The sequence below is a fragment of the Pinus tabuliformis genome, chromosome 9 (genome assembly GCF_031772625.1).
Source record: "Pinus tabuliformis cultivar Carrire ecotype Pingquan chromosome 9, CPIR1, whole genome shotgun sequence".
Lineage (NCBI taxonomy): Eukaryota > Viridiplantae > Streptophyta > Pinopsida > Pinales > Pinaceae > Pinus > Pinus tabuliformis.
The window spans coordinates 1,191,964,669-1,191,975,840 of record NC_142307.1 but is presented as its reverse complement, the minus strand read 5'-3'; positions in this window follow the sequence as shown (position 1 = coordinate 1,191,975,840).

Here is an 11,172-nt window from a genome sequence, read left to right as displayed (position 1 = left end):
CCGAGTCTCCAAGGATCGTTGCAGTGCTTATGCCGAGTTTTTGAAGTTGAATGAGCCCTTGGTATAGTGCGAGAGCTTCAGCCCTGTTATTGGAGAGGGGGCCTAATCCCCATTCATAAGCATATTTAATATCTCCATTGGCATTACAAATGATTCCACTAGCCCCGTCTATTCCTGGGTTAAATTTGGAGGCCCCATCAAAGAAAAGATAATGTGTGTTACAGTTTCTGAGCCAGATAGAAAACTCCTCGTCTTTCATTCTTATTTTCCAACTGTAATTAGAGTTGTTGCGTTGACTGCTAATGTCACTCCTGCTTTGGCCACTGTTAATTTTATCTAACAAATACCCTATGAAATTCCTTTCTTCGACACAGAGATCGGCGATGTCAATTTTCCCTTGACTTTTGACAGATAATGCTTCCAATATAAGGCTCCATGCCTTGCTGCATAATTTCCGGATGTTGGTTTCTTTGTCTTTGAAGACCATACGGTTTCGTGCCAGCCATATGTTCCATAGAAGAGAGAAGGGGAGAGCATTCCAAACTCTTCTAGAAATATTGTTCTTCTTTCGTTGCCAAGGATAGTTCCTCTTCCAAAGATGCAAAACTTCAACATTGGAGTTGTGGGAACCCCAGGGGAGATGGATGTTTAGAAAAAATTCTTTCCAATAGGCAGTAGCAAAGGGACAAGCAATGAATAGGTGTTGTATGCTTTCTTCAGCTGCTTGGCGGTTTGGGCAGCGGGATGGGCCAATTATACCACGTTTTTGAAAATTGTCTGAGGTGAGGACTTTCCCTTTTGGGAGGACCCAAATGAAGAATTTTATTTTTGGAAGGGTCTCTGATTTCCAAGCAATTTTCCAATGTGCCCAAATGGGCATGGGATATTCATTGCTACAGATATGTTGGTAAGCAGCTTTGACTGTGTAATTGGAGCCTGAAGGGTCCCAACGAAAGCCACCATCACTATTTTTTTTGGTAGGGGCAATGCCATGGAGATGGGTTTGGAGATTAGCAAGACTTGCTTCAAGATCAGTCGGTATTTCTGGGAAGATCCATCCTGTCCAAAGCTGTGAGTGAATGTCCCACTAAGATATCTGGTCCAAATAATGGAGCCCCATGTTATCAAGAAAGGATAGAATCTGATGAGTTCCAGGTCTGCTGCTAATGGGTTGTTGGCCCATTATTCTATCTGCCCCAATTCTGATATTATTGCCACCCTTGGGAACCTTGGAAATGTTTTGAGCAAGAAAGGGAATTGCTTTCTTACACGGCCCCCAGATTTTAGAGCAAGCTCTGACAGGGATATCATGATCCAAGAGGTGTTGCCTTGGAGAATTAAGGTATTTGGCTTCCAGCACATTTTTCCACCAAGTGGATTGGCCATTAATGAGTCTCCACACAATCTTGCCACCAAAAGCCAGATTTAAGAGCTTTGGTGATCTTATTCCTGAACCTCCATGCTCCTGGGATTGAATAACCTGTTTCCAATTTATAAGGTTGTATTTCTTTCTTTCATTTTTCCCCCCTTGCCAAATAAAGTGATGAACGATGGCTTCCAAATTGCGATGAAAACTGGCAGGAGCTTGCAGAAGTGTAAATTGATATAAGGGCAAAGAAGAAAGACCTGATTTAAGAAGAATTAGGCATCCTGCTGGATTAAGCCAAGAGGATCCCCATTGCTGCACTTTCCTTTTCATTTTATCTATGATAGTGTCCCATACTTCAGTTTTTAGAGGACCAGCACTCACTAGCATGCCCAGATAAGAGAAATGCCCCCAGTCTAACTTGCAAGGGACCCCAAATGTGTTGGCAATGTTATGAAGAGTTTGAGCAGATGTGTTCCAGCCATAGATACAGCTCTTGAGATAGTTGACCATACGTCTGGAGTAGCTCATATATTTTTCTAAGAGGGTTTTGAATCGACGAGCTATGATATTGGAGGCTCCTCCCATTAATAGTGTGTCGTCAGCAAATTAAGAATGATTTATGTTTTTGACTCCATTCCCAAATTTAATACCAGTGATAAGACCGATGCACCGATTATAGTTCAAATCCTTACTAAAAGACTCAACCATCAAGATGAACAGGTAAGGAGAAAGGGTACAGCCTTGTCTTAATCCTCGAGAAGATTGAAAGGAAGGCCCTTGTCTACCATTGATGAGAGGAGAGATCCAAGGACCTGAAATGCATGCTTTGACAAGGTCGAGGAAGGGCACAACAAATCCCATTTTCTTTAGAACAGCAAAGAGGAATGAGTGCCTAACTCGGTCGAAGGCATTGGCTAAGTCCAGTTTTAAAATGAAACCTTTTTCTTTCCTAGTTTGGCTGGAGTGTATAGCCTCTTGGAAAATAAGAATGGAGTCAGAAATTTGTCTATTGGCCAAGAAGCCTCCTTGATTCTCAGAGATGAGCGAGGGGAGAAGAGGTTTAAGACAAGAAGCGAGGATTTTGGTCAGAATTTTATATGAGGAATTGCAAAGTGAAATGGGCCGAAATCGGGAGAAAGATGAAGGTCGATTCTCTTTAGGGAGGAGGGCAAGATGGGTGGCGTTGGTGAAACCTCCGATTTTGCATTTGCATTGGGCCCATTTTATCATCTTAACAAGGTCTTTTTTTATTATTCCCCAGTAAGTTCTGTAGAAGCAGATGGGGAAACCATCTGGGCCAGGAGCCTTGTCTAGCTGAAGCGTCCAAATAGCTCTTTGTATTTCTTCTTCTTCAATTTCCTTGGTTAGATTTTCATTGATTTCCTCACTGATCTTTGTGGGAAGGTGGTGTAGAAGATCTAGGTAATCTTCAGCTTCTTTTGTCTCAGTTAAGAGGACATTGTAATCTTCTAATGCAGCCTTTTTAATAGCATCTTGTGTGGTTTGGAGATTGCCTTTACAATCGGTGATGGAGGTAACATTGTTTCTGATTTTCCTGACAGTGGCCTACTTATGGAAGAAGGCAGAGTTTTTGTCACCTCCTTGCAGCCATAGTGTTATAGACATATTTGGGCACTGCAACATGTTGAGCCCTGAACTTGCATCTTTCCTATACACTTTCCTAGACTCTTTCCATTCACCTGGATCTCCTAAGCTATCAACATCATTGCATATTAATCATAAAAGAGCATTTAAAGTGGTTTTTTTAAACTATGTTTTGTGTCTACTGTTTGAACTAGATTTTTGCTCATTGAGCTGCGGAATCCTGTCACTTTCCGCAGTTGCTTCAAGTTTCCATAGCTGTTTTTGTTAAAGTCTACATTGCAGGTGTCATCAGGAAAAGCGAGCCACATGGGCAAGTTGGAAATGACTTGGACATGGACCGAGTCCTATTGGCTCAGTCGGATTCATTAAGGGAAGCCGTGGTCAACAGTGGTCAAGTGGTGGTCAAACAGAAGAGTCCTACGACAACAGGACTCCGTTTCCAAGCACGTGAAAGATTTTCGTGGCCGTTTCTAGATCTCTGGAGGCACGCTGACACCTGTAGGCTGCCCACGATGTGAATCCAACAAGCCGTTTTCAATAGATTTCATAATCTCAGCAGCGATGATGCTAAATCCATGGATGCTATCGTTTACATGTCCTCTGTCAGCGTAGTTTACAGGAAAACAGTTATGTAACCTTTTGTTATAAATAATGTGTTTCTATAGGCATAGGAGTTAGTCTTTTGAATATGATTTTGCTGTTAAAAAATCCCATTGTGTCGTGACACTAGTTTCATTGTGGTGACTGCGTTTTGAAATATATGAGAAGACTCTATTTCTACATGATTGCGTGAGCATAATTCTTGATTGATAGTTGTTGCCCGAGGTTGTGCAGAGGGCCCCTACACACGCCGAGGTTTTGTTGCTTATTGTTGTACAGTTTCATGTTGTGTTTCTTTATGTTTATTGCAAATATGTCATAGTTATTCACTTATGTATATTTCATTTACTATGGTACTAACGCTTCATTCTTGTTCATAATTTTACATGCTTTGTACATTGTTGTTAACGTTGATCAGTGTGTATGTTCCAGATTATAGTAGGCCCAGACATCTTCATACATTCCCTTTTGCAAAAACTAGCGACATGGAATCAATCTTTCTACTGACTTGCTTTTATTAGCTTTTAATTCCAGTTCTGTTTTGTTTATTTTAGTCTTGTTCATTGGCTTTATTAGTTAGTTTAGAAATCAACTTACTCATATCATTGATGATTACCTCCAAAAGCCATAGCTGGACTAATTTGCGAGGGGTCAAACTATGAATTGATGTGATTTGATTTTAGTTTTACTTTTCTGCAATTAGATATCAGATTGCTCAAGTTGTTGATGATTACCTCTGAAAGCCATAGTTGGACTAATTGGAGAGGGGTCAGACTATGAATTGATGTAATTTGATTTTAGTTTTACTTTACTTGCAATTTTTTTATTTCTTTGAGTGCAGTAGCTTAATTCATTTCTTTCGTATTTAGACAGCAGCAGGGATAATGGTTTCATGATCAATAGTTCACTGTTTGTTTGATTAGAATAGTGGCACATTTTCATTTTCTTTTAGGAATTAATTTCATCATTAGTATGTTCTAAGACCCTCTGAATTTTGAAGTTTTGGAAATCATTATAAAGGACATAATTGCCTTGAAAATTTATATCCATACTTGTCTTTTAGAGTAATCTTAAAACTCAGGGATAGAATTTCCATTTCACATTAGGAGATAAACGAAGATAAGAACCCCCAAAACAAAATAAAAATAAAAAAAATCAAAAACGACAAAAAGTAAGAAATAGTTTTATCTTGCACATATAGTGCACCACACTTCAACAGTTGACGACTCCCGGATTGACAATTAATATAGAAATTTAGGACACTCTAAATTGACCTAACATTTTGGCGCCGTTGCCGAGGAAGTGTAACTAGGTAGCCAATTTCTTAAAAAAAAAAATCGAAGAAGGGAAAATTTGATAACTTCTCAAAGTATGCTCTCCTCTTGCACCTAGTGTGATCTAGAGGATCAGAAAAGAGAGTTATTGGTTCAATAATTTCTTGAGTATGCTCTCTTCTTGCACCTAGTGTGATCTGGAAGATCAAAAAGAGAATTATTAGCCCGACTTGAAGATAAAAATAAAAAAATGACATGCATAAAGCAAGAGATTCTAGGAGAAGGTTTATAGCTAGGGCCAAGAGTTCGATTTTTACAACTCCAGCTACTTCAAGGCATAGACAAGATTCACCCCCATCTACTCCCAGCCTTCGGATTCCTGTAATTCAAGGAGCAGCAGCTGAATTTGAGGGTTCTCCCACACTATCTACTAAATCTGATCTAGGAGAAGAATCTTTCTTTACTTCTACAAGGGAACATATTGTAATAAAAGAAGTAGAATCACCCGAAGAAGAGAAGGAATAAACTCTCTCTCATCCACCCTTAATAGAAGAACCAGAAGACTCTGAGGAAACTACCATGACGGAGGAAGTAGTAAATGGATTTAGAGGTAGGGGTAGAGGAGGAGGAAATAATGGAGGCAACAATGGTGGAGGTGGAGGAAATAATGGAGGAAATAGGGAAGGAGATAACTCATTTGTATTCCCTATAGTTGATGAGGAAACCCATACAACAATGAAAACATCTCACCATCTGTCCTCCCAAATTTTTATGGGTTGCGAAGTGAGGATCCTGAAACATTTCTATTTGAGTTTGAAGTCGTGTGTCGAACTTATGACTATATGGAAGACTCTCAAAAACTCAAATTGTTTCCTTCAACATTGAAGGGAGCTGCTTTGAAATGGTTCATGGGATTAGTCACTCAATCTATTAGGACTTGGAATGATATGAAACAAACATTTCTGGATAGATACCTGGACTATTGCATGCCCACCAACCATAAGGATGAGGTATTCAAAATGGTGCAAAAAGAAGATGAAAACTTGGAGGATTTACTTGAAAGATTTCAATACAATTTAAAAAGAGCAAAAATGAGTAACTTAGATGAGGAGACCTTGAAATCCTTTCTATTAAAATCCATTAGAGATGAATGGATAGATATTTTAAACATGACGGGGAAGGGAGATATTTCTCAACTTCCACCTCGTGACATAGCAGAACTATGTGTCCATCTCTCGAGGGGAAAATCTAAAACGGGAAAAGGTCCTAGAGATCCTTCTCTTATTAGAGCAAAAAAATCTGCAATTGGATCAGTAAGTAGGGCAGAGATTGGCAATATGCTTGATGAGTTCAAAATTGATATTCTAGGGAGCCTTAGTGAACAACTAGACACCCTTAAAATACAAAACAAGCAGAAAGCAGAAGCTGAAGCCTTGGCCATCTTTTGTCCAAAATGTAGGAAGAAACATGCTCTAAGGGAATGCCCCTTGGATGCAAAAGTTGTAGAAACATGTATGATTTTCTCGGAAAGCCATGAGACCAAGGATTGTCCTTCAATTCCTGGGCTCAAAGTTGTCTTTCAAGAAGATCCAAATTCAGTAGAGTCTCTCTGTTTTGTTTCAAGGAGACCTTGGCAGGGGCAACAAAATCAAGGGTGTAACAACCCTATGAACTTTCAACCCCCACCAAATTGGAATTCTTGGCAACAACCTTGGTCCCAACCTCAAAATCCATATCAATCATGGGTATAAGGGATGCAAAATCCTTATGGGAGATTTGCTCAATTTTATCAATATCCTCCATCTTTTCAAAATCAACAATCTCTGGAACTTCCAAATCAAAACCCACAACTTTCATTGCCATTTCCACAACAACAAGAACTTCCTCAACAAAATTCCCAACTCTTGCTTCCATTCCAACAAGAGACAAATCAACCACCAGCCCAGCCATTGCCAAATCCTAATAACAAAAATCCTCAGAATGCTTACATGGTAGAAGGACAACAATTTCCTACTTATATGATTGTTCCTCTTAATGATGTACAACTCAGGTCTGGTAGAGTTTTAGAAAAACCTTCTATAGATGCTCAGAAGCAAAGTACTTCTGAGGAAGATTCTCTTAAAGTCAATAAAGGTTCTGAAGCATCTCTTTAAAATCCAAACACTCAAAAAGAAAAAGAAAAAGAGTCAACCCCCACAACTCCTATAGTTGAGAAACCTGCATCTTCATCCACACCTCCTTTTCCTGAAAGATTACAAATCGACAAAGGGGTGGAAAAACAAATCTTGTTGCCTGACAATGATTTTCTAGATGAATTAAAGAATGTATGTATCAATTTTTTCTTGCTACAAGCCATTAGAGAGATTCCTATTCTAGAAAAAACAATAAAGGAGTTGAGTCTCAAAATACCAGGAAGGAAACCAATAGATACAAGAAGAATCCACCTAGTAGGAAAAATTGCAAATATCATGATGGGAAAAATCACCATGTAGAAGTATGTAGATCCCGGTAGCCCAATCGTCAAGACACATATAAATGGGATAGAAATTCCAAACACATTAATTGACCTAGGGGTTGCTATCAACATTATGAGTAGACAGACTATGGAACATCTTAAACTTCCTAATCTTCTTTTTACACCTACTTTACTGCAGCTTGCAGATAGATCAATAATCAAACCAGATGGTGTATTAGAAGTTATTTCAGTCTCCTTAGATTCTTGGGAATATCCAGTAGATTTCATGATTTTGACTCCCAAGAGTAATTTAGGAGGGCACCCACTTATCTTAGGAAGACCTTAGCTAGCCACAGCTGATGCTTTCATTAGTTGTAGATATGGGGATATGTACATTTCTGATGGTAATTCAACAAAGAAATTTAATTTGTATCCTCCAGCAAAAGCAATTACAGAAGTAGGAGATAATGAATGGGTCGATGATGAGGACACTATACAACCTGTCTTTACCATTTCTGAAATCAGTGAAGATAGTCAAATTCTGAACACATTAGAAAACTTTGAAACATCTTCAGAATATGACTACACACAATTTCAATTAGATTCTGACATTGAGTATTTATCATCAAGACAAATGTCTCTTTACTCTATGGAAGAGTTCGATAATTCCACCATTGAGATTTTTCTAGGTAAAACATTGAATATCAATAAAAATTTGGAAAAGTCACAACATGAAGAGCTAACCAAAATCTTGCAAAAACATTCTACTGCATTTTCATGGGAGTATATTGATATGAAAGGTATTTACCCTAAGACTTGCATTCATCACATCTACATCGAGGAAAACAGTAGACCAATCAGACAACCTCAGAGAAGGATGAATCTAAACCTTAGGGAGATAGTGAAAGAAGAGCTCCAAAAACTACTCAATGTAAACTTCATTTATCCAATTTCAGATAGCCGATGGGTTTCTCCTTTGGTTATAGTACCTAAAAAGAATGGTAAATGCAGGGTATGCATTGATTACAGAGAATTGAATAAAGCAACTTTGAATGATCACTTTCCTTTTCCCTTTATCGATCAAGTATTAGATACATTAGCATGCAAAAAGTACTTTTCATTTATGGATGGTTTTAGTGGCTATAATCAAATTCAGGTAGCACCTGAAGATCAAGATAAGACCACATTTACCTGTCCATGGGGAACTTTTGCTTATCGAGTGCTTCCTTTTGGATTGTGTAATGCACCCGCAACATTCAGTACTAGGAATTTTTTCTGATCTAATCCATGATTGTGTAGAGGTTTATATGGATTATTTTATAGTTTATGGTGATTCATTTGAAGAGGCATTAGAGAATTTGGAAAAAGTCCTTATAAGATGTAAAGAAACAAACCTTTCAGTAAGTCATGAAAAATTCTTTATGATGTTTACTGAAGGTATTGTTTTGGGACATCACATTTCAGGGGATGGGATTAAAGTTGATAGATCAAAAGTTGAAGTCATCTCCAAGTTGCCTATTCCAAATTGTCAAAAATATGTTAGAAGTTTTCTGGGATTTACTAGGTACTATAGAAGATTTATAGAGAACTTCACTAAAATAGCATCTCCACTCTTCAAATTTCTTACAAAAGACTGTGAATTCAAATGGGATCCTGATTGTCAATCAGCATTTGAAACTTTGAAAACAAGAATATCTTAAGCACCTATCTTGAGAGGACAAAATTGGAAACTTCTGTTCCATATTTCTGCAGATGCTTCAGATACAGCTCCAGGGGCTATGTTGGGTCAAAAATATTTAGTTCCTTATGCCATTTACTATACCAGTAAAAATTTAACTCCCATTGAGTTGAACTATACTGTGACTAAAAAAGAGTTCTTAGTTGTTGTTCATGCAATCAATAAGTTTAGACATTATATAACAGGCTATGAAACTTTTATTCATACTGATCATTCTGCAATTTGATATCTAATGAACAAACTTGTTACTAATGGTAGAGTTACAAGGCGGCTATTAATTTTACAAGAATTCAATATTACTGTGTTGGATAGACCAGGGAAACAAAATACAGTAGTTAATTTCTTGTCTAGGATTCAGAATACTAAAGAAGATTCTCCTGTAGAGGACAAGTTTCCTGATGAATATTTATTTGCAGTAACTACTAAGACTCCTTGGAATGCAGATATAGCTAACTATTTGGTTACAGGGAAACTGCCTCCACATTTATTTCCTGGTGAAAGAAGAAAGATTATTCAAGAGAGTTCAAAATATTCATGGATTTCTAACGAATTGTTTAAAACAGGGTCAGATCTTGTGATTAGAAGATGTGTTAGGGAAGATGAAATGCCTGATATCCTCAAAGCATGTCATGATGAACCATGCGGCGGACACTTTGCTGACAAAAGGACAGCCTATAAAATCCTCTCTTTGGGATATTATTGGCCATCCCTTTTCAAAGATGCAAAACAGTATGTCAAAAGGTGTGACAGCTGCCAAAGAGTAGGGAAACCTACCCTTTCAAATGAAATGCCATTGCAACCACAGGTACTCATCGAACCCTTTGAAAAATGGGCTTTAGATTTCATTGGACCTATTAACCCACCATCTAAACAAAAAAAGTATATATTGGTATGTACTGATTATGTCACTAAATGGGTAGAAGCCAAAGAATTATTTTCTGCTACTGAAAATTCAGTTGTTAGTTTTCTTTATGAGGATATTTTTACTCGCTTTGGTGTTCCAAGAGAAATTGTGATAGATCAGGGAAGTCAATTCACATCCAACCTGGTGGAGAAGCTGATGGAAAAATACAAGATCAAGCATAGAAAATCTACTCACCATCCGCAAGCAAATGGTCAAGTGGAGTCTAAAAACAAAGTTATTGAATGCATCATCACCAAAACTGTTCATTTACGCAGAAGAGATTGGGCAGAAAGGCTTCTTGAAGCCTTGTGGGCCTACAAAACTACATGGAGAAATACAACAGGACATTCTCCCTATGAACTTGTTTATGGGAAAGAAGTCCTGCTCCCCATTGAGTTCCAAGTCAAAACTTTCAAGATGGCAGTTCAGTTGGGGATGGATCTATCAGAAGCCCAAAAGCATAGAATGGAGCAGTTGAATGAGCTAGATGAGATCAGACAAGAGGCAATCCTAAGAACTGATCTAGTTCAATATCAAAGAGCTAAGTGGCATGACAAATACATCAAGGGTAAAAATTTTCAAGAAGGAGATTGGGCATTGCTATTTGATTCCAAGTTTAAAGACTTCAAAGGTAAATTTCAGACTCATTGGCTTGGGCCATATGAGGTTGACAAAGTCTTTAGCAATGGAGTGGTAAGAATCAAAACCATTGATGAATTTCAAACTCCTCTTATTGTGAATGGTCACTCACTAAAGATCTATCATAAGCCACTCTCAAAGGAGGAATTTGTCAAAATCTCTTAGAATAATTCTGCAATAAGGCTGGTGAAGAAGAATCCTTATTCTCCACCAGCCTAGTCCTTGATCTTTTTCTGTTTTAAAAAAAAAAAAAAATGTGTATAACCCTGAAAACCAATCACTGATTGGCAATCTTATACAGAAAATACAGGGTGAAAATCAGGAACTCCTGACGCCCTATATTTTCCAAAAAAAAAATCTCCTCTCATTGTATCCATAGTTTCATTACATCTCACTTCACTACATTTCACCTCATTCCACTCCACTTCACTTCATTTCACCTCGTTCCACTCCACTTCACTTCGTTTCATTCTACTCCACCCATTTCATCTCATCTCATTTCATTTCATCTCACCAATAAAAGTCTTTTCATGAAAAATTTTCTCATATATCCATTTCCATTTAGTCATGTGGCCATTGTACCAGTTT